Here is a 25,838-nt window from a genome sequence, read left to right as displayed (position 1 = left end):
CTGCTCTGGACGATGCTGGTGACGTCCTTGGAGAACTCCTCCCTCCCCAGGATAGAGTTGGTCAGGGAGAACTGAGACGGTCCACTGGACCCCACCACCAGGATCCTCAACTCCATGTCAGTGGACTGAGCTTCCGGGACAACAAAGACCGTTTGATGGTTAACAGTTATGGAAAGGTTTACTAAGGTCAGTTAAAGATCAGTCTAACCATCAGTGTCCGGAGAAGATCGTGATGTTTTCATCATGCTAAGACCATTTGATCATCAACAGCTATGGAAAGGTAAGTCAGACCACATATCAGAGCATGTTGCCAGGACAACAAAGACCAACAAAATATTCCTTTACCGTTCATCAACTATTATCACTATCACAGCTATGTTGACGTCTCTTTATTGAGAAGCAAAAAAGTCAAAAATATGTGTTCACTTTTCATTGGATAAAGACAATTAGATCCTTAACAACAGGGTTGCGGTAAATTCAAATTGAAGGCAGTCAATTCAGGAAGTAAACTGAAATTATAATTCAAAAATAAAAAAGGGCACCTATTTTCAATGACTTATCAATAACCTGACAAGTAGAAGCTATTTATTATAAATGTTCAAATGTATTTATTTGAAATTCAAATCACCTCCTGCATTTCACACCTTCTATTAAAATTGACCACAACCCTGTTTAACAGCTAAAAAGACCATTCTAATTGACCCCAACTCTGTTTAACAGCTAAAAAAGACCATTCTAACTGACCCCAGCCCTGTTTAACAGCTAAAAAGACCATTCTAATTGACCCCAGCCCTGTTTAACAGCTAAAAAGACCATTCTAATTGACCCCAACTCTGTTTAACAGCTAAAAAGACCATTCTAATTGACCCCAGCCCTGTTTAACAGCTAAAAAGACAATTTTAATTGACCCCAGCCCTGTTCAACAGTTAAAAATACCATTCTAACTGACCCCAGCCCTGTTCAACAGTTAAAAATACCATTCTAACTGACCCCAGCCCTGTTTAACAGTTAAAAATACCATTCTAACTGACCCCAGCCCTGTTTAACAGTTAAAAATACCATTCTAACTGACCCCAGCCCTGTTCAACAGTTAAAAATACCATTCTAACTGACCCCAGCCCTGTTTAACAGTTAAAAATACCATTCTAACTGACCCCAGCCCTGTTTAACAGTTAAAAATACCATTCTAACTGACCCCAGCCCTGTTTAACAGCTAAAAAGACCATTCTAATTGACCCCAGCCCTGTTTAACAGCTAAAAAGACCATTCTAATTGACCCCAGCCCTGTTTAACAGTTAAAAATACCATTCTAACTGACCCCAGCCCTGTTTAACAGCTAAAAAGACCAGTCAGACCACATATCATTGGGATACTGCTGGAACAACAAACAAGAATGATCATGAATCAACACAATACTGTACAATAATTCAACCGCATAATAAATATGTACTAAAAATAAAAAAAATACAAAACAGAAATGCCCAAAATAGTGTATGTTTTCATTTTTCACCAGGCAAAGTTCATTTATCCCTTTAATTTACTCTCCTTTACAGCTGCATAGGGAATAAGTTGCCATTTGGGACTAGCCAGAGATCAAAATAGAAACCAATCCATATAGGTTTCCAACAACACAAAAGTATAGGTTAGGGTTTAGGTCAAGCATGGACCTTTTATACACGTTAATACCCTGACATTTAACATGCTTACGGCTCACAGCAGCATTACAGTCGAGTAAGGAAGCCATGTCCCAGCCAGAACAACCTACAGGGCTGTTTCCTCTGTTTCTGTAGCGTGAGGCAGCTTGATGGACCCCTGGACACCCCCTGGACAGGACGCTGGGGTCACAGTAGAAAGGGTTCATACATACTGTACATTCCACTGAAAACTCACCCTTGGATTAACTGCCTACTATATGACAATCAAAAAGGATACATACATTATTCTGTTCCAAACTCACCATCCTGCCTCCTGTGTCTGTGGTTGTGACTGTCCATCTCTCCCAGGCTGTCAATGGTACAGACAGAGAAACACTCCAGGACAGCTCTTCCACAGGCCAGGTTGTAGCTCTGCAGAGATGCACTCCCTTCTGCACTCCTTCACAGCTACACAGCTAAACTCCTACACTGCTGCACTAATCCACTCTAGGAGGGCTCTGGTGTCCAGCCTTCCACAATGACTACTGGATCTCTGGCTGCAGAACCTACTAATACTGTACTGTATCTCTCTCTCTCTCTCTGTCTCTCATCTCTCTCTCTCTCTCTCATCTCTCTATCTCTCTCATCTCTCTCTTCCCCCCCCTTTGGCTCCATGGATTTGGATAGATACTGTACATCATCCCTCCCTTCTCTCCCTCTTTCTCTTCCTCTCCTTCCCTCACTTCTCTCCCTCTGTCCTCATTGATTGTACTCTCAGCCGATTTCATATTAGGTGGAAAATGCCCTCAGGTCAGGAGCCAGCTAAAATAAGAACAGAACTGTCAAACATACACACACACACACACACACACACACACACACACACACACACACACACACACACACACACACACACACACACACACACACACACACACACACACACTGCAGCACAAATTTACTCGTCCCTTTTTTTTATTTCGCCTCACTGTCAAATTTAAAGGTAGACTCAGCACAAAGGAGCCTTTAGAAGAGTGTGTGAAAAGTAGTGTGAAGTGTGAAAAGGGTGTTCACTTATTTTGACGAGGGCCCATAGGTCTCTAGTTAAAAGTAGTGCACTATATAGGGAATAGGGTGCCATTCTGGTTAAAAGTAGTGCACTACAGAGGGAATAGGGTGCCATTCTGGTTAAAAGTAGTGCACTATATAGGGAATATTGTGCCATTCTGGTCAAAAGTAGTGCACTATAAAGGGAAAAGGGTGCCACTGGGAACACGTAGCGTATGTACTGAGAGGCTGCTGCATAAATCAGCATCAGCTGTCACGTTGCTGCAGGAGACACAAGAGAACCTGTCTTATCGCTGAGTCTCAGTTTAAATGAAAAGCTACGTCATGTAGTCCCAGTGAGTGAAAACAGTAGAAAACGTGTCTCTTCATGTCAATGTAACAGTGGGTGGATAATGACTCAGCCAATTAACTCAGATTAGTCAACACACAGTGTTCTGAATCAGAATGTTTATTCATTTTCTTCATATATATATGGCACTGTCACTGAGTCTACAGTAAATCTATATGGCACTGTCACTGAGTCTACAGTAAATATATATGGCACTGTCACTGAGTCTACAGTAAATATATATGGCACTGTCACTGAGTCTACAGTAAATATATATGGCACTGTCACTGAGTCTACAGTAAATCTATATGGCACTGTCACTGAGTCTACAGTAAATATATATGGCACTGTCACTGAGTCTACAGTAAATATATATGGCACTGTCACTGAGTCTACAGTAGATATATATGGCACTGTCACTGAGTCTACAGTAAATCTATATGGCACTGTCACTGAGTCTACAGTAAATCTATATGGCACTGTCACTGAGTCTACAGTAAATATATATGGCACTGTCACTGAGTCTACAGTAGATATATATGGCACTGTCACTGAGTCTACAGTAGATATATATGGCACTGTCACTGAGTCTACAGTAGATATATATGGCACTGTCACTGAGTCTACAGTAGATATATATGGCACTGTCACTGAGTCTACAGGAGATATATATGGCAATGTCACTGAGTCTACAGTAGATATATATGGCACTGTCACTGTGTCTACAGTAGATATATATGGCACTGTCACTGAGTCTACAGTAGATATATATGGCACTGTCACTGAGTCTACAGTAAATATATATGGCACTGTCACTGAGTCTACAGTAGATATATATGGCACTGTCACTGAGTCTACAGTAAATCTATATGGCACTGTCACTGAGTCTACAGTAGATATATATGGCACTGTCACTGTGTCTACAGTAGATATATATGGCACTGTCACTGAGTCTACAGTAGATATATATGGCACTGTCACTGAGTCTACAGTAGATATATATGGCACTGTCACTGTGTCTACAGCAGATATATATGGCACTGTCACTGAGTCTACAGTAGATATATATGGCACTGTCACTGAGTCTACAGTAAATATATATGGCACTGTCACTGAGTCTACAGTAGATATATATGGCACTGTCACTGAGTCTACAGTAGATATATATGGCACTGTCACTGTGTCTACAGTAGATATATATGGCACTGTCACTGAGTCTACAGTAGATATATATGGCACTGTCACTGAGTCTACAGTAAATATATATGGCACTGTCACTGAGTCTACAGTAGATATATATGGCACTGTCACTGAGTCTACAGTAGATATATATGGCACTGTCACTGAGTCTACAGTAGATATATATGGCACTGTCACTGAGTCTACAGTAGATATATATGGCACTGTCACTGAGTCTACAGTAGATATATATGGCACTGTCACTGAGTCTACAGTAAATATATATGGCACTGTCACTGAGTCTACAGTAAATCTATATGGCACTGTCACTGAGTCTACAGTAGATATATATGGCACTGTCACTGAGTCTACAGTAAATATATATGGCACTGTCACTGAGTCTACAGTAGATATATATGGCACTGTCACTGAGTCTACAGTAAATATATATGGCACTGTCACTGAGTCTAAAGTAAATATATATGGCACTGTAACTGAGTCTACAGTAAATCTATATGGCACTGTCACTGAGTCTACAGTAGATATATATGGCACTGTCACTGAGTCTACAGTAAATATATATGGCACTGTCACTGAGTCTACAGTAAATATATATGGCACTGTAACTGAGTCTACAGTAAATCTATATGGCACTGTCACTGAGTCTACAGTAGATATATATGGCACTGTCACTGAGTCTACAGTAAATATATATGGCACTGTCACTGAGTCTACAGTAAATATATATGGCACTGTCACTGTGTCTACAGTAAATCTATATGGCACTGTCACTGTGTCTACAGTAAATCTATATGTCACTGTCACTGAGTCTAAAGTAGATATATATGGCACTGTCACTGAGTCTACAGTAAATATATATGGCACTGTCACTGAGTCTACAGTAGATATATATGGCACTGTCACTGAGTCTACAGTAGATATATATGGCACTGTCACTGTGTCTACAGTAGATATATATGGCACTGTCACAGAGTCTACAGTAGATATATATGGCACTGTCACTGAGTCTACAGTAAATATATATGGCACTGTCACTGAGTCTACAGTAGATATATATGGCACTGTCACTGAGTCTACAGTAGATATATATGGCACTGTCACTGAGTCTACAGTAGATATATATGGCACTGTGACTGAGTCTACAGTAGATATATATGGCACTGTCACTGAGTCTACAGTAGATATATATGGCACTGTCACTGAGTCTACAGTAGATATATATGGCACTGTCACTGAGTCTACAGTAAATATATATGGCACTGTCACTGAGTCTACAGTAAATCTATATGGCACTGTCACTGAGTCTACAGTAGATATATATGGCACTGTCACTGAGTCTACAGTAAATATATATGGCACTGTCACTGAGTCTACAGTAGATATATATGGCACTGTCACTGAGTCTACAGTAAATATATATGGCACTGTCACTGAGTCTAAAGTAAATATATATGGCACTGTAACTGAGTCTACAGTAAATCTATATGGCACTGTCACTGAGTCTACAGTAGATATATATGGCACTGTCACTGAGTCTACAGTAAATATATATGGCACTGTCACTGAGTCTACAGTAAATATATATGGCACTGTAACTGAGTCTACAGTAAATCTATATGGCACTGTCACTGAGTCTACAGTAGATATATATGGCACTGTCACTGAGTCTACAGTAAATATATATGGCACTGTCACTGAGTCTACAGTAAATATATATGGCACTGTCACTGTGTCTACAGTAAATCTATATGGCACTGTCACTGTGTCTACAGTAAATCTATATGTCACTGTCACTGAGTCTAAAGTAAATATATATGGCACTGTCACTGTGTCTACAGTAAATATATATGGCACTGTCACTGAGTCTACAGTAAATAAATATGGCACTGTCACTGAGTCTAAAGTAAATATGGCACTGTCACTGAGTCTACAGTAAATCTATATGGCACTGTCACTGAGTCTACAGTAAATATATATGGCACTGTCACTGTGTCTACAGTAAATATATATGGCACTGTCACTGAGTCTACAGTAAATATATATGGCACTGTCACTGAGTCTACAGTAAATCAATATGGCACTGTCACTGAGTCTACAGTTGATCTATATGGCACTGTCACTGTGTCTACAGTAAATCTATATGGCACTGTCACTGAGTCTACAGTAAATATATATGGCACTGTCACTGAGTCTACAGTAAATATATATGGCACTGTCACTGAGTCTACAGTAAATATATATGGCACTGTAACTGAGTCTACAGTAAATCTATATGGCACTGTCACTGAGTCTACAGTAAATAAATATGGCACTGTCACTGAGTCTAAAGTAAATATGGCACTGTCACTGAGTCTACAGTAAATCTATATGGCACTGTCACTGAGTCTACAGTAAATATATATGGCACTGTCACTGTGTCTACAGTAAATATATATGGCACTGTCACTGAGTCTACAGTAAATATATATGGCACTGTCACTGAGTCTACAGTAAATATATATGGCACTGTCACTGAGTCTACAGTAAATCTATATGGCACTGTCACTGAGTCTACAGTTGATCTATATGGCACTGTCACTGTGTCTACAGTAAATCTATATGGCACTGTCACTGAGTCTACAGTAAATATATATGGCACTGTCACTGAGTCTACAGTAGATATATATGGCACAGTCACTGTGTCTACAGTAAATATATATGGCACTGTCACTGAGTCTACAGTAAATATATATGGCACAGTCACTGTGTCTACAGTAAATATATATGGCACTGTCACTGAGTCTACAGTAAATATATATGGCACAGTCACTGTGTCTACAGTAAATATATATGGCACTGTCACTGAGCCTACAGTAAATATATATGGCACTGTCACTGTGTCTACAGTAAATCTATATGGCACTGTTACTGAGCCTACAGTAAATATATGTACAATACCAGTCAAAAGTTTGGACACATTGTCACGATTTCCACCGAAGGTGGCTCCTCTCCCTGTTCGGGTGGTGCTCGGCGGTCGTCGTCGCCGGTCTACTAGCTGCCACCGATCCATTTTTCTTTTTTGTTTGGTCTTGTCTGTTTTGTTTGTGCACCTGTTCCTTGTTTAGGTTAATTAGTGTAGTTATTTATTTTCTCCTTTCCCGCTTTGTTTCGAGCAGGTTTATTTTCGTTTCCCTGTTTCTATGTTGGGCAACGTCATTTTTTGTTCATGTATTTCATTCAGGGTTTTCCTAGATTGTTTATTCTAGTGGTGTTTACGGACTGTGTATTTATGTCCTGGCCCTGTATGTTTTTTTGACTCATAAAAAAAAAATGGAATCTACATCTCTCCTGCGCCTGACTCCTACACCCACTTCTCTTAGAGAGTTCTGACACACATCTACTCAGGGTTTTTCTTTATTTTTACTATTTTCTACATTTTTACTCTACCATAGAAAATAAAAGCTTTCTATGGTCAGGACCTGACAGTACCCCCCCCCCCCCCCACCCCAAAGGTGCGGACTCCGAACGCCACCTAAAACAACAACACATTTAAAAAAAAGGGAGGGTTAGGGTGGGTGTCTAATGTCGGTGGCCGCTCTGGTGCAGGACGAAGAACCTTCTCATCCCGCGGATCCTCCTGTATCGGAGGCGGCGTTCTGGTGCGGGACGAAAAACCCTCTCATCCTGCGAATCCAGCATAGGAGGCGGCTCTGAACTGGGAACCCCCCTGGAGGTTCTGGACTGCCGACCGTCGCTGGAGACTCCGGACCGCAGACCACCGCAGGAGACTCCGGACCGCAGACCGCCGCTGGAGACTCCGGACCGCAGACCACCGCTGAAGACTCCGGACCGCAGACCGCTGCTGGAGACTCTGGACCGCAGACCGCCGCTGAAGACTCCGGACCGCAGACCGCCGCTGAAGACTCCGGACTGTGGGCCCTCTCAGGAGGCTCCGGACTGTGGGCCCTCTCAGGAGGCTCCGGACTGTGGGCCCTCTCAGGAGACTCCGGACTGTGGGCCCTCTCAGGAGGTTCCGGACTGTGGGCCCTCTCAGGAGGTTCCGGACTGTGGGCCGTCTCAGGAGGTTCCGGACTGTGGGCCGTCTCAGGAGGTTCCGGACTCTGGGCCGTCTCAGGAGGTTCCGGACTGTGGGCCGTCTCAGGAGGTTCCGGACTGTGGGCCGTCTCAGGAGGTTCCGGACTGTAAAACGTCTCAGGAGGTTCCGGACTGTAAAACGTCTCAGGAGGTTCCGGACTGTAAAACGTCTCAGGAGGTTCCGGACTGGGAACTGTCGCCGGGAGCTCTGGACTGGGAACTGTCGCCGGAAGCTCTGGACTGGGAATGCGCACTGGAGGCCTGATGCGTGGGGCTGGCACAGGTGGCGCCAGACTGGTAACACGCACCTCAGGGCGAGTGCGGAGAGCAGGAACAGGACACACCGGACTGGGCAGGCGCACTGGAGGCCTGATGCGTGGGGCTGGCACAGGTGGCGCCAGACTGGTAACACGCACCTCAGGGAGAGTGCGAGGAGGAGGCACGGGACATACCTGACTGGGAACACGCACTTCAGGGAGAGTGTGAGGAGGAGGCATGGGACTTACTGGGCTGTGAAGGCGCACTGGAGACCTGGTGAGTATAGCCGGCCTCAATTGTACCGGAACTTTAACACACTTCTCAGGACGAGTACGGGGAGCTGACACAGGACGTACTGGGCTGTGAAGGTGCACTGGAGACCTGGTGTGTATAGCTGGCCTCAATGGTACCGGAACTTTAACACACTTCTCAGGACGAGTACGGGGAGCTGACACAGGACGTACTGGGCTGTGAAGGTGCACTGGAGACCTTGTGTGTACAGCTGGCCTCAATGGTACCGGAACTTTAACACACTTCTCAGGATGATTACGGGAAGCTGACACAGATGGACGACTAACACGCTCCTCAGGGCGAATGCCGTGCATACTACGCCAAACCAACAGCTCTCTCTCTTCACTCTCCTCCAATTTATCCAACAATTCCTCAAACGTTTCTAAATCTCCCCTCCGTTCACTTTCCTCCAATTTATCCAATATTTCCTCAACGGACTCTGACTCACCCCAATATTCCTCTTTGCTCTCCGACTCGTCCCTCGGCCTCGCCGACCAACCCATGTGCCCCCCCCAAAAAATATTTTGAGGTTGCTTCTTGGGCTTGCATTGTTGCCGTGCTAGTTCCTCGTAGCGTCGCCGTTCTGATCTCGCTGCCTCTATCTCCTCCTTCGGACGGCGATACTCCCCGGCCTGACTCCAGGGTCCTTTCCCGTCCAGGATTTCCTCCCAGGTCCATTCCTCCTGACTACGCTGCTTGGTCCTCTGGTGGTGGGAGATTCTGTCACGGTTGTCGTATGAAGGAGCGGACCAAAGTGCAGCATGTGTATCGTTACACATATTTTATTAAACTGTGAAACTATGCAAGACCTACTCTACCCACGCCCTGACCTACTCTACCATAGAAAATAAAAGCTTCTATGGTCAGGACGTGACAATGCCAAGAGTGGGAAAAGCTGACTTCAAGGCAAAGGGTGGCTACTTTGAAGAATCTCAAATAGTGAAGACATCGAAACTATGAAATTACACATATGGAATCATGTAGTAACCAAAAAAGTGTTAAACAAATCAAAATATATTTTCTATTTGAGATTCTTCAAAGTAGCCACCCTTTGCCTTGAAGACAGCTTTTCCCACTCTTGGCATTGTCACGTCCTGACCATAGAAGCTTTTATTTTCTATGGTAGAGTAGGTCAGGGCGTGACAGGGTTTTGTCTAGTTTAGATTTTCTATGTTGTTATGTTCTAGTTTCTATATTTCTATGTTTTTTTGGAGGGGGATGATCTCCAATTAGAGGCAGCTGGTCATCGTTGTCTCTAATTGGCGATCATACTTAAGTAGTTGTTTTTCCCACCTGGGTTTGTGGGAGATTGTATTTTGAGTTAGTGTATGTTGCACCTCTTCATCACGCTTTGTTGTTTTTGTTCATTAGTTTATTTGTATATCTTGCATAGTTTCACAGTGAAAATAAAATGTGGAACGATACACACGCTGCACTTTGGTCCGCTCCTTCATGCGACAATCGTGACAGGCATTCTCTCAATCAACTTCAGGAATGCATTTCAATTAACAGGTGTGCCTTGTTAAAAGTTAATTTGTGGAATTTCTTTCCTTCTTAATGCATTTGAGCCAATCAGTTGTGTTGTGACAAGGTAGGGGTGGTATACAGAAGATAGCCCTATTTGGTAACAGACCAAGTCCATATTATGGCAAGAACAGCTCAAATAAGCAAAGAGAAATAACAGTCCATCATTACTTTAAGACATGAAGGTCAGTCAATCCGTAACATTTCAAGAATATTTCAAGTTTCGTCAAGTGCAGTCGCAAAAACCATCAAGCGCTATGATGAAACTGGCTATGATGTGGACCGCCACAGGAAAGGAAGACCCAGAGTTACCTCTACTGAAGAGGATAAGTTCATTAGAGTTACCAGCCTCAAATTGCAGCCCAAATAAATGCTTCACAGACTTCAAGTAACAGACACATCTCAACATTAACTGTTCAGAGGAGACTGTGTGAATCAGGCCTTCATGGTCGAATTGCTGCAAAGAAACCACTACTAAAGGACACCAATAAGAGGAAGAGACTTGCTTGGGCCAAGAAACACGAGCAATGGACATTAGACAGGTGGAAATCTTTCGTTTGGACTAATGAGTCCACATTTTTGATTTTTGGTTCCAACCGCCGTGTCTTTGTGAGATGCAGAGTAGGTGAACGGATGATCTCCGCATGTGTGGTTCCATAGAAACACTCCAGACCTTACAGATCTGCAATCAGAGGGCAAGGGTCAGAGTTAGGGAAAGGGAGGGGAGCATTTTGGGAAGAGCTTGATTGGTTTGCATGACTGAATTCACCGTTGACATGTTGAGTCTACAGTAAGTAGTGTTTCTATGGAGCATCCTCCATAGAGCCAGAGTGTGGTTCATTCAGAGATCAATGTTATGTCAGGAGAGCATTTGGTTTGCATGACTGAATTCACCTGTGACACATATGCATGTTGTCATATCCGATATCGACGGCTAAAAAGATGGTAGCGTGAGGGAGAATGATGGCCTGATTATGTCTGACTTCTGCAATGTTATATGTCATTGTCCTACTTTAAACCAAACATTAATTCGGCACACCTGATTTAGGCTTTTATCACTCTTATGTACTTGTAGTATAATTTGATCAGTCTTTATGTAGTAGTAGTATGATTGTATTACTCTTTATGTAGTAGTAGTATGATTGTATTACTCTTTATGTAGTAGTAGTATGATTGTATTACTCTTTATGTAGTAGTAGTAGTATGATTGTATTACTCTTTATGTAGTAGTAGTATGATTGTATTACTCTTTATGTAGTAGTAGTATGATTGTATTACTCTTTATGTAGTAGTAGTATGATTGTATTACTCTTTATGTAGTAGTAGTAGTATGATTGTATTACTCTTTATGTAGTAGTAGTATGATTGTATTACTCTTTATGTAGTAGTAGTATGATTGTATTACTCTTTATGTAGTAGTAGTATGATTGTATTACTCTTTATGTAGTAGTAGTATGATTGTATTACTCTTTACATAGTAGTAGTGTCACGACTTCCGCCGAAGTCGGCTCCTCTCCTTGTTCGGGCGGCGTTCGGCGGTCTGGCTTTCTAGCCATCACCGCTCCATTTTTCATTGTTCCATTCGTTTTGTATTGTTCCCTGCACACCTGGTTTTCATTCCCCAATCACACTGCATGTATTTATCCCTCTGTTCCCCCTCATGTCTTTGTGTGTGATTGTTTCATTTTACATGTCATTTTTGACTGTGCTATTTCTGTTGTGCGTTTATTCCGTGTTTTATATCACAAGGTATGTTTATTTGTTTGTACTTTATTATTGTGACTGTTTGCGCGTTTTTGCACTTTGGCATATTGGATGGAGGTTTCCACGCAGTGGTGTCCGTCTGTTGGTTTCTCCTGCCTAAATAAAGTGTGTGCCTGTTCACAACTCTCTGCTCTCCTGCACCTGACTCTGCTCCCAGTACGCACACCATTGACAAGTAGTATAATTGTATCACCGTTTACGTAGTAGTAGTAGGATTTTATCACCCTTTACGTAGTATGATTTTGCTTACAAATCTATGTAGTGCTCAATCAATGAATCAAATGTATTTTTTAAAGCACTTTTTACATCAGCAGTTGTCACACAGTCCTTTACAGATACCCAGCCTAAACCCCCAAAGAGCAAGCATTGCAGATACAGATGCACAGTGGCTTTATGAATGCTCCATGAGGGCTTTATGAATGTTCTATGAAGCCTTTATGAATTATCTATGAAGCCTGTACAGGTTGTTGCTTGTTTAAAGTGTGACCTACTGTACATAACATCTTTATAGAGTATAGCAGCGTAGATCAGTAAACTCCTCTAGAGGTCATTCAGTTAAACAGAATGGTTGCAAGATCGAATCCCCGAGCTGACAAGGTGAAACTGTCGTTCTGCCCCTGAACAAGGCAGTTAACCCACTGTTCCTAGGCCGTCATTGAAAATAAGAATTTGTTCTGAAAACTAACTTGCCTAGTTAAATAAAGGTGAAATAAAAAATAAAAACAGTATAGCAGCTTAGATCAGTAAACTCCTCTAGAGGTCATTCAGTTAAACAGTATAGCAGCTTAGATCAGTAAACTCCTCTAGAGGTCATTCAGTTAAACAGTATAGCAGCTTAGATCAGTAAACTCCTCTAGATGTCATTCAGTTAAACAGTATAGCAGCTTAGATCAGTAAACTCCTCTTGAGGTCATTCAGTTAAACAGTATAGCAGCTTAGATCAGTAAACTCCTCTAGAGGTCATTCAGTTAAACGTATAGCAGCTTAGATCAGTAAACTCCTCTAGAGATCATTCAGTTAAACAGTATAGCAGCTTAGATCAGTAAACTCCTCTAGAGATCATTCAGTTAAACAGTATAGCAGCTTAGATCAGTAAACTCCTCTAGAGGTCATTCAGTTGAACAGTATAGCAGCTTAGATCAGTAAACTTCTCTAGAGGTCATTCAGTTAAACAATATAGCAGCTTAGATCAGTAAACTCCTCTAGAGATCATTCAGTTAAACTGTACCAGTATCAAATTAAATCAAAATGAAATGCTTACTTACAAGCCCTTAACCAACAATGCAGTTTTAAGAAAATATATTTACTAAATAAACTAAAGTAAATATATATTTTTTAAACTAACACAATAAAATAACAATAATGAGGCTATATACAGGGGGTACTGGTACCGAGTCAATAGTCAAGGTAATCTGTACATGTAGGAAGGGGTAAAGTGACTATGCATAGATAATAAACAGCGAATAGCAGCTGTGTAAAAACAAAGGGGGGGAGGGGTCTGTCAATGCAAATAGTCCAGGTGGCCATTTGATGAATTGTTCAGCAGTCTTATGGCTTGGGAGTAGAAGCTGTTAAGGAACCTTTTGGACCCAGACTTGGTGCTTCGGTGCTGCTTGCCATGTGGTAGCAGAGAGAACAGTCTATGACTTGGGTGACTAGAATTTTTTAGGGCCTTCCTCTGACACCGCCTGGTATATAGATCCTGGATGGCAGGAAGCTTGGCCCCAGTGATGTACAGGGTCGTACGCACAACCCTCTGTAGTGCCTTACGGTCAGATGCCAAACAGTTGCCATACCAGGCTGTGATGCAACTGGTCAAGATACTCTCGATGGTGCAGCTGTAGAACTTGTTGAATATCTGGGGACCTATGCCAAATATTTTTAGTCTCCTGAGAGGGAAAAGGCGTTGTTGTGCCCTCCACAACTTTCTTGGTGTGTTTGGATCATGATCGTTTTTTGGTGATGTGGACACCAAGGAACTTGAAACTCTCGACCCGCTCCACTAGAGCCCGTCGATGTGAATGGGGGCGTGTTCGGCCCTCCTTTTCCTGTAGTCCACGATCATCTCTTTTGTCTTGCTCATGCTGAGGGAGAGGTTGTTGTCCTGGCACCACACTGCCAGGGATCTGACCTCCTTTCCTACAGGCTGTTTCATTGATGTCGGTGATCAGGCCTACCACCATTGTGTCATCTGCAAACTTAATGATGGTGTTGGAATCGTGCTTGGCCACGCAGTTGTGGGTGAACAGGGAGTACAGGAGAGGACTAAGCACCCACCCCTGAGGGGCTCCAGTGCTGAGGATCAGCGTGGCAGATGTGTTGCTACCTACTGTCACCACCTGGGGGCGGCCCGTCAGGAAGTCCAGGATCCAGCTGCAGAGGGAGGTGTTCAGTCCCAGGATCCTTAGCTTAGTGATGAGCTTTGAGGGTACTATGGTGTTGAACGCTGAGCTGTAGTCAATGAACAGCATTCTGACATAGGTGTTCCTTTTGACCAGGTGGGAAAGGGCAGTATGGAGTGCGATTGAGATTGCATCATCTGTGGATCTGTTGAAGGGGTATGCGAATTGGAGTGGGTCTAAGGTTTCCGGCATGATGCTGTTGATGTGAGCCATGACCAGCCTTTCAAAGCACTTCATGGCTACCGACGTGAGTGCTATGGGGCGGGTAGTCATTTAGCCAGGTTATCCAGACTAACAGAGCAGCAGACAGTTCTACATCAGGAGTGACAGATCAATAACTTATTATCTACTGTAGCCGTAGCCTATGGACAAGTCATAAATTCTACCCTATTCCCTATATAGTGCACTACTTTTGACCAGGGCCCATTGTCCTAAATGGTAGCCAATGGGTCCTGGTCAAAAGTAGTACACTTGATTGGGAATAGGGTGTCATTTGTGACGCAGCCTATGTTTGATCCTGTGAGAAGAACAGGGTCATAAATGATAGGCCTGTCTCTATTGATTGACAGACCTTTCTCAACAATGTTGACGGGTGCGTTTGGTGTGTTCTAAAAGTATGTGGAAATAGAAATAGATGTTTCCATTTGTTTCCATAGAAATAGATGTTTTCCTTTGTTTCCATAGAAATAGATGTTTCCCTTTGTTTCCATAGAAATATATGTTTCCATTTGTTTCCATAGAAATATGTGTTTCCATTTGTTTCCATAGAAATAGATGTTTCCATAGAAATAGATGTTTCCCTTTGTTTCCATAGAAATATATGTTTCCATTTGTTTCCATAGAAATATGTGTTTCCATTTGTTTCCATAGAAATAGATGTTTCCATAGAAATAGTTGTTTCCATAGAAATAGATGTTTCCCTTTGTTTCCATACAAATAGATGTTTCCATAGAAATAGTTGTTTCCATAGAAATAGTTGTTTCCATTGAAATATATGTTTCCATTTGTTTCCATAGAAATAGATGTTTCCATTTATTTCCATAGAAACAGATGTTTCCATTTCCATTAGTCTACAAAATTAAATCTAGAATCGGCTTCCATATATCGCAACAAAGCATCCTTCACTCATGCTGCCAAACATACCCTCGTAAAACTGACTATCCTACCGATCCTTGACTTCGGCGATGTCATTTAAAAAATAGCCTCCAACACTCTACTCAGCAAATTGGATGCAGTCTATCACAGTGCCATCCGTTTTGTCACCAAAGCCCCATATTAAACTACCCAACATTGCGACCTGTATGCTCTCGTTGGCTGGTCCTCGCTACATATTCGTTGCCAAACCCACTGGCTCCAGGTCATCTATAAGTCTTTGCTAGGTAAAGCGCCGCCTTATCTCAGCTCACTGGTCACCTTAGCAGCACCCACATGTAGCACGCACTCCAGCAGGTATATTTCTCTGGTCACCCCCAAAGCCAATTCCTCTTTTGGCCGCCTTTCCTTCCAGTTCTCTGCTGCCAATGACTGGAACAAATTGCAAAAATCACTAAAGCTGGAGACTCATATCTCCCTCACTAGCTTTAAGCATCAGCTGTCAGAGCAGCTTACAGATCACTGCACCTGTACATAGCCCGTCTGAAAATAGCCCATCCAACTACCTCATTCCCATATTGTTATTTATTTATTTTTGCTACTTTGCACCCCAGTGTCTCTACTTGCGCATTCATCTTCTGCTCATCTATCACTCCAGTGTTTAATTGCTAAATTGTAATTATTTCGCCACTACGGCCTATTTATTGCCTTACCTCCCTAATCTTACCTCATTTGCACACACTGTATATAGACTTTTCTATTGTATTATTGACTGTATGTTTGTTTATTCCATGTTGTAACTCTGTGTTGTTGTTTTTGTCGCACTGCTTTATTTTATCTTGGCCACAGTTGTAAATGAGAACTTGTTCTCAACTGGCCTACCTGGTTAAATAAAGGTTAAATGTTAAAAAACATGGAAGGGTGCCTAACACATGGGAACAGTGTGTTGGACTCAGTTCCATTGAGTCCACTCCAGCCATTACAATGAGCCTGTCCTCCTATAGCTCCTCCCACCAGCCTCCTCTGTCTACTGTAACAACAAGTACATCCCTGATACTAACCCTGATCCTCTCCTGTTCATAGTGGCCTTACTGTCTGAAGAGATGCTCCTACTGTAACTTCAACAAGTACATCCCTGATACTAACCCTGATCCTCTCCTGTTCATAGTGGCCTTACTGTCTGAAGAGATGCTCCTACTGTAACTTCAACAAGTACATCCCTGATACTAACCTTGATCCTCTCCTGTTCATAGTGGCCTTACTGTCTGAAGAGATGCTCCTACTGTAACTTCAACAAGTACATCCCTGATACTAACCCTGATCCTCTCCTGTTCATAGTGGCCTTACTGTCTAATGAGATGCTCCTACTGTAACTTCAACAAGTACATCCCTGATACTAACCTTGATCCTCTCCTGTTCATAGTGGCCTTACTGTCTGAAGAGATGCTCCTACTGTAACTTCAACAAGTACATCCCTGATACTAACCCTGATCCTCTCCTGTTCATAGTGGCCTTACTGTCTGAAGAGATGCTCCTACTGTAACTTCAACAAGTACATCCCTGATACTAACCCTGATCCTCTCCTGTTCATAGTGGCCTTACTGTCTGAAGAGATGCTCCTACTGTAACAACAAGTACATCCCTGATACTAACCCTGATCCTCTCCTGTTCATAGTGGCCTTACTGTCTGAAGAGATGCTCCTACTGTAACAACAAGTACATCCCTGATCCTCTCCTGTTCATAGTGGCCTTACTGTCTGAAGAGATGCTCCTACTGTAACAACAAGTACATCCCTGATCCTCTCCTGTTCATAGTGGCCTTACTGTCTGAAGAGATGCTCCTACTGTAACTTCAACAAGTACATCCCTGATACTAACCTTACTAAAGCTCAGCCAAGTGTCCCGGTAGGTTTACCGTCTAAATTCAACCCTCCTCTGTGGGCCATCGCCTTTAGCTTTAGTGTCTCCATGGGAACATCTGAAATGGCACCCTATTCCCTAAACAGTGCACTATTTCCAGAGTGCCTAAGGCTGACTATGGAGGGAACAGGGGGCCATTTTCAGACTCAGGCTGCTCCTCCACCTCCTGGAGTTCAACTCCAAACACAATAGTCTTTGCATTTTTTCTTCTTTCTATTTTAACATCTCTCTGTCTTTCACTCTCTCTGTCCCCCTGTCTCTCTCTCTATCCATGTCTCCCTCTCTCTCTCTCTCTCTCTCTCTCTCTCTCTCTCTCTCTCCCCATCTCGCTCTCTCCATCTCTCTCTCTGTCTCTCTCCCTGTCTCTCTCTGTCGCTCTCTCTGTCTCCCTCTCTCTCTCTCTGTCTCTCTCTCTCTCTCTCTCTCTGTCTCTCTCTCTCTCTCTCTCTCTCTCCCTCCCTCTCTCTCTCTCTCTCTCTCTCTCTCTCTCTCTCTCTCTCTCCATGTCTCTCTCTAACTCTCTCTGTCTCCATGTCTCTATGATCTTCAGGATCACCTCTGTGTTATTTGGAGGTGGGACTCCTAGCCTGGCCCACCCCTCCACTATCGCTGCGGTCCTAGGGACAGTTGCCAGGCACGCTGGACTATCAGAGGAGGTCACTCTGGAGGTCAACCCCACCCCCGTAGGAAGCTCTAAGTTGGAGGACTTCCTCCATGCTGGTGTCAACCGTTTTTCCATCGGGGTGCAGGTGAGATTAAGGCTGGTGTTCAGTCATTTGCACATAGTAGATTTCCAGAAAGTGTTCTCAGAAGTGTTGAAGTACGTCCTTCTACTGTACATCCCCTGGGCTATAAGATTAATGGGAACGGTTAGGCTAGCAACCCTTTCCCATAAAACCTTTTCTGCTACGGAAACCAAAACAACAGAAAACAGTGTTAATGGTGGAAAGGGAGGAAGGAGAGGAGGAGTCCCTGGAGGATAAGAGTGTGATGCAACACAGTCAGTCACTGATCACTAGCTTTGTTCTTAACAGTCAGTCACTGATCACTAGCTTTGTTCTAAACAGTGTCGTGTCTTTGGGGGTACCATTAAACTGAAGACATGTTTATCAATTAGCTCCCTGTAATTATTATCATGCGATTAAACTGATTAATCGTTTAATTGTAATTAACTAGGAGATCGGGGCACCAAGGAGAATATTCAGATTTCAAAGCTATAATTTTCCTAATATAACTTTCCTGTACTATAATATTATATTATATTATAGTATAGGCCGATTATCTTCTGGTTTAAATGGTGTATTTTACCTCGAGTCCAGTCTCATTCCAAACGTCGTAAATTGTTGTATCTGCACGAACCCAGTCTTTACTAAAATCATCCATACATCAATTGTCTTAAAATCATTTATTTACTACACTAAGTAATTAACAGAAAACATACAAACAGTAATTATCGTCACAAAGGATTGGTATAGTAATGTGCGCTAATGGCTAACAGGCATGGCTGGTCTGTTAGACAATGGGTCATAAACGGTCAGCTGAGAAGGTACACAGAGTTCATTAATATTAACAATTGACAATTGAAGGCTCGCTCATTCCTGAACAATTGCAATCAATATATATTTACGCTCATGTGTCATCGTTCTTTGTTGGAGCGTCTGTTCTGTTGGAGAGTCTCTCTCTCGGTTAGAATGGATCTTTCAAAGCGACATTCATTAATGTCTTCATAGAATGGTTGTTTCGTTGGTCTTCGCGTTCAATGATATAATTTACTTAGCTGCAGACTAATAATTAATATCAAAGACTTGTTCTTATTCTGTCGGTCTCGATAGTCTAAAAGTTAACCACGTGGTCTAGTTCACTTTCAGTAGAGGAATTGGATGGTAAAACCTATTGGCCATGGAGTGGAGGCCTGGTCTGAAGAAATGTAAATCAGGGTGGGTTTTATAGTGACCCTTGAACAGGTTTGTCAAATGACGCCTGGTCCTGTATGTGTCCCTGGGGAGTGCCTATGACTGAGCTAGACTTGGTTACAGAAATACAATTCTATCACATTAACATCAGTGCAATAGCATCTCAATGTATTATAAAAGCTTTATCCTTATTAATACATTCTATACACCCATTATAATGCAAGTCTCAAGCTGAGGCTATTATATAAACAGTTTTATGGTAATATGGCTATATTGTCTCTTCTGAGTATCACAAAATTGTACCAAGCGGATCAGTTCGTAGCTGGATTCTTCACCAATCTTCCATACCTTCTCCCGAACACACATGTCGCTCGGTTCTCCAATTCTATGAGTTGGAAGAATTTCCTTTGTCTCTCTATGAAACATGTGGCCAGAGACTCCCCTGGAATTTTAGAGTTTTTACAACCCTTTACACACAGGGCCTGGGTTATGGGGGAAGGTAGGTTGGGTGGTGGTGCAAAAGGGAGGGGGTCAACTGTCCTCCCTGTACCAAAAGAGGCCAACGTCATGACAACAGTCAGTCACTGATCACTAGCTTTGTTCTGAACAGGCAGTCACTGATCACTAGCTTTGTTCTGAACAGGCGGCCACTGATCACTAGCTTTGTTCTGAACAGGCGGCCACTGATCACTAGCTTTGTTCTGAACAGTCAGCCACTGATCACTAGCTTTGTTCTGAACAGTCAGTCACTGATCACTAGCTTTGTTCTGAACAGTCAGCCACTGATCACTAGCTTTGTTCTGAACAGTCAGTCACTGATCACTAGCTTTGTTCTGAACAGTCAGCCACTGATCACTAGCTTTGTTCTGAACAGTCAGTCACTGATCACTAGCTTTGTTCTGAACAGTCGGCCACTGATCACTAGCTTTGTTCTGAACAGGCGGCCACTGATCACTAGCTTTGTTCTGAACAGTCGGCCACTGATCACTAGCTTTGTTCTGAACAGTCAGTCACTGATCACTAGCTTTGTTCTGAACAGTCGGCCACTGATCACTAGCTTTGTTCTGAACAGGCAGTCACTGATCACTAGCTTTGTTCTGAACAGTCGGCCACTGATCACTAGCTTTGTTCTGAACAGGCGGCCACTGATCACTAGCTTTGTTCTGAACAGTCGGCCACTGATCACTAGCTTTGTTCTGAACAGTTCTGAACAGTCACTGATCACTAGCTTTGTTCTGAACAGTCGGCCACTGATCACTAGCTTTGTTCTGAACAGGCGGTCACTGATCACTAACTTTGTTCTGAACAGGCGGTCACTGATCACTAGCTTTGTTCTGAACAGTCAGTCACTGATCACTAGCTTTGTTCTGAACAGTCAGTCACTGATCACTAGCTTTGTTCTGAACAGTCAGTCACTGATCACTAGCTTTGTTCTGAACAGTTCTGAACAGTCACTGATCACTAGCTTTGTTCTGAACAGTCGGCCACTGATCACTAGCTTTGTTCTGAACAGTCGGTCACTGATCACTAGCTTTGTTCTGAACAGGCTGTCACTGATCACTAGCTTTGTTCTGAACAGTCGGTCACTGATCACTAGCTTTGTTCTGAACAGTCGGTCACTGATCACTAGCTTTGTTCTGAACAGGCTGTCACTGATCACTAGCTTTGTTCTGAACAGGCGGCCACTGATCACTAGCTTTGTTCTGAACAGGCTGTCACTGATCACTAGCTTTGTTCTGAACAGTCGGTCACTGATCACTAGCTTTGTTCTGAACAGTCGGTCACTGATCACTAGCTTTGTTCTGAACAGGCTGTCACTGATCACTAGCTTTGTTCTGAACAGGCGGCCACTGATCACTAGCTTTGTTCTGAACAGGCGGCCACTGATCACTAGCTTTGTTCTGAACAGTCAGCCACTGATCACTAGCTTTGTTCTGAACAGGCGGCCACTGATCACTAGCTTTGTTCTGAACAGGCGGTCACTGATCACTAACTTTGTTCTGAACAGGCGGTCACTGATCACTAGCTTTGTTCTGAACAGTCAGTCACTGATCACTAGCTTTGTTCTGAACAGTCAGCCACTGATCACTAGCTTTGTTCTGAACAGTCAGTCACTGATCACTAGCTTTGTTCTGAACAGGCGGCCACTGATCACTAGCTTTGTTCTGAACAGGCGGCCACTGATCACTAGCTTTGTTCTGAACAGTCGGCCACTGATCACTAGCTTTGTTCTGAACAGTCAGTCACTGATCACTAGCTTTGTTCTGAACAGGCGGCCACTGATCACTAGCTTTGTTCTGAACAGGCGGCCACTGATCACTAGCTTTGTTCTGAACAGTCAGTCACTGATCACTAGCTTTGTTCTGAACAGTCAGTCACTGATCACTAGCTTTGTTCTGAACAGTCGGCCACTGATCACTAGCTTTGTTCTGAACAGTCAGTCACTGATCACTAGCTTTGTTCTGAACAGTCGGCCACTGATCACTAGCTTTGTTCTGAACAGTCAGTCACTGATCACTAGCTTTGTTCTGAACAGGCGGCCACTGATCACTAGCTTTGTTCTGAACAGTCAGTCACTGATCACTAGCTTTGTTCTGAACAGGCGGCCACTGATCACTAGCTTTGTTCTGAACAGTCAGTCACTGATCACTAGCTTTGTTCTGAACAGGCGGCCACTGATCACTAGCTTTGTTCTGAGAACAAATTGTCCTTTTCCTATGTGGAGCAGGTCGGGGAGCTGGTCGCGGAGCTGAAGGAGAGCTTTATGAAACACTGTTTTACTGTCTCTGGCACACCAACAGTCTCCCCGGGACGACGACCTGAAGGTTCTGGGGAGAGACCATAACTCCCAGCATGCTTTGCAGACTGTAGCAGAGGCTCGGCGGCTCTTCCCGGGTAGGGTGTCGGTCGACGTCATGTTCGGACGTCCTGGTCAGAGTGTTGCATCCTGGGAGTTGGAATTGGATGAGCTGCTGTCGGTGTGTGATGACCATGTCTCCCTGTACCAGCTGACCCTGGAGAGAGGCATGTCTTTTCTTACTGACACCGAGAGTTTTTGTACGTGGGTATTTAGAAGTTGAATTGACAGGTACAGATGAGAAAATGAGATGGGGAGATGGAGGAGAGGACTACAGGAGAGACAGTAACAGGAACACCACCACTACACCGCCCCCAGCAGACTGAGTTTGCAGATATTTTGAAGGTTTTACTTGCAGTGACTGTGATATGTGGTTGTTTTTACTTACTGTAGTTGAATTAGTAGCTGTAGTGATTGACAGGTAATACATTTACATTTACATTTAAGTCATTTAGCAGACGCTCTTATCCAGAGCGACTTACAAAATGGTGCATTCACCTTATGATATCCAGTGGAACAACCACTTTACAATAGTGCATCTAAATCTTTTAAGGGGGGGGGGTTAGAAGGATTACTATTACTATTAATAGGTATCCAAATGAATATATGACCTGACTGTAAGTCACTCTGGATAAGAGATTCTGCTGCTAAATGACTCCAATGTAAACATGTCAACTGCAGGCACACAGCTCTTCAGACAGGTCCAGAAAGGCCAACTGAGCGTGCCCAGTGATGACATCACCGCTGTCATGTATGAATCAGCCAGGAGGATTCTTCAGAAGTGAGGCTATCTGCAGTATGAGGTGTCCAACTTTGCAAGAAATGTAAGTTCTACTCTCTTTCTCTCTGTGTGTGTGTGTGTCCTTGTGTCTGTCCTACCACTGTGCTATAGTAGAAATACCTTTAGTAGAAAACCCTGCAGTAGAAACCCTGCAGTAGAAAACCCTGCAGTAGAAACCCTGCAGTAGAAACCCTGCAGTAGAAACCCTGCAGTAGAAACCCTGCAGTAGAAATACCTTTAGTAGAAAACCCTGCAGTAGAAATACCTTTAGTAGAAAACCCTGCAGTATAAATACCTTTAGTAGAAACCCTGCAATAGAAATACCTTTAGTAGAATACCCTGCAGTAGAAATACCTTTAGTAGAAACCCTGCAGTAGATATACCTTTAGTAGAAAACCCTGCAGTAGAAATACCTTTAGTAGAAAACCCTGCAGTAGAAATACCTTTAGTAGAAAACCCTGCAGTAGAAATACCTTTAGTAGAAAACCCTGCAGTAGAAATACCAGGCTGTTCTCTGTGCTGTATTGGTTGTCATAACTATTGAATATGAATATTACCTGCTACAGTCAGCACACATCTGTAATATACCTTGTGTATTTTCTGTTTGTTTTGAAGGGTGCCATCAGCCAACACAATATGAGCTACTGGAAGGCCAGTCAGTACCTTGGAGTGGGCCCAGGTGAGTTAATAGTGCTTTATGAATGCTCTATAACACCTTTATGAATGCTCTATAAAGACTTTATGAATGCTTTATAACACCTTTATGAATGCTCAATAAAGACTTTATGAATGCTTTATAACACCTTTATGAATGCTTTATAAAGACTTTATGAATGCTCTATAACACCTTTATGATTGCTCTATAACACCTTTATGAATGCTAATACCTTTATGAATGATCTATAACACTGTTATGAATGCTCTATAAAGACGTTATGAATGCTCTATAACACTGTTATGAATGCTCTATAAAGCCTTTATCTGTGGTTGTTTATTTGAAGTGGGACTCTTCTGTCTGCCAGGTGCCCATGGTCGCTTCGTCCCCCATGGAGAGGGGGATGTGTGTCGAGAGGCCCGCACCCAGACTCTGGAGCCTGATGTCTGGTTGAGAGAGGTGCAGCAGAGGGGTCACGGGACTCGACGCAGGATACCCCTCACCCACCTGGGACTGTGAGTCAACTACTTTCCGCTTCAGGCTGTTTACCTGCAGAGTTCACACCGTGCTGCTCATTAAAGGGATAATCCACTCCAGAATGAAACTCCTGTCAATTTGTTAATAATCTATGATCTCTGAGTGGGTAAGATAACTATTTTCACCATGATTTGACTTCTAAGTGGTCCGTCTGTGCAAACAGAAAATCGTGTCGTGCCACGTCATCGCGATAAGCTTCTCGTCACTAGATTGGGAATAACAAACTATCACACTTCATGACGCTTAAAAAATCAGTAAGTACACTCTCAATATCAGCCAATAGAGGGCATAGACAGACTGGTTGACTGAGTCAGCTGATCTACTGTCTGCTCTTCAGACTGTTCACCTGCAGAGTTCATACGGTGCTGCACATTAATGACCTACTTCTAATAATACTGTTCACCTGCAGAGTTCATACGGTGCTGCACATTAATGACCTACTTCTAATAATACTGTTCACCTGCAGAGTTCATACGGTGCTGCACATTAATGACCTACTTCTAATAATACTGTTGACCTGCAGAGTTCATACGGTGCTGCACATTAATGACCTACTTCTAATAATACTGTTGACCTGCAGAGTTCATACGGTGCTGCACATTAATGACCTACTTCTAATAATACTGTTCACCTGCAGAGTTCATACGGTGCTGCACATTAATGACCTACTTCTAATAATACTGTTCACCTGCAGAGTTCATACGGTGCTGCACATTAATGACCTACTTCTAATAATACTGTTCACCTGCAGAGTTCATACGGTGCTGCACATTAATGACCTACTTCTAATAATACTGTTCACCTGCAGAGTTCATACGGTGCTGCACATTAATGACCTACTTCTAATAATACTGTTCACCTGCAGAGTTCATACGGTGCTGCACATTAATGACCTACTTCTAATAATACTGTTCACCTGCAGAGTTCATACGGTGCTGCACATTAATGACCTACTTCTAATAATACTGTTCACCTGCAGAGTTCATACGGTGCTGCACATTAATGACCTACTTCTAATAATACTGTTCACCTGCAGAGTTCATACGGTGCTGCACATTAATGACCTAATTCTAATAATACTGTTCACCTGCAGAGTTCATACGGTGCTGCACATTAATGACCTACTTCTAATAATACTGTTCACCTGCAGAGTTCATACGGTGCTGCACATTAATGACCTACTTCTAATAATACTGTTCACCTGCAGAGTTCATACGGTGCTGCACATTAATGACCTAATTTTAATAATACTGTTCACCTGCAGAGTTCATACGGTGCTGTACATTAATGACCTACTTCTAATAATACTGTTCACCTGCAGAGTTCATACGGTGCTGCACATTAATGACCTACTTCTAATAATACTGTTCACCTGCAGAGTTCATACGGTGCTGCACATTAATGACCTACTTCTAATAATACTGTTCACCTGCAGAGTTCATACGGTGCTGCACATTAATGACCTAATTCTAATAATACTGTTCACCTGCAGAGTTCATACGGTGCTGCACATTAATGACCTACTTCTAATAATACTGTT

General features: G+C 42.9%; 1 pseudogene across 1 annotated transcript; it reads left to right on the top strand.

The window, feature by feature from the left end:
* Window positions 1–272: 272 nt before the first annotated feature.
* LOC106568535 (radical S-adenosyl methionine domain-containing protein 1, mitochondrial-like) lies at window positions 273–24,955 on the top strand (annotated as a pseudogene). Its single transcript, XR_014391810.1, has 9 exons — window positions 273–280; window positions 2,004–2,013; window positions 17,144–17,259; window positions 17,469–17,540; window positions 18,106–18,304; window positions 22,270–22,492; window positions 23,007–23,149; window positions 23,722–23,785; window positions 24,129–24,955. The product of XR_014391810.1 is annotated as a radical S-adenosyl methionine domain-containing protein 1, mitochondrial-like (transcript).
* Window positions 24,956–25,838: the final 883 nt, after the last annotated feature.

This window comes from Salmo salar, chromosome 03 (assembly GCF_965601325.2).
Source record: "Salmo salar chromosome 03, fSalSal1, whole genome shotgun sequence".
NCBI lineage: Eukaryota > Metazoa > Chordata > Actinopteri > Salmoniformes > Salmonidae > Salmo > Salmo salar.
Note: the sequence above shows the minus strand (reverse complement) of the source record. Positions and strands in the feature narration are given on the sequence as shown.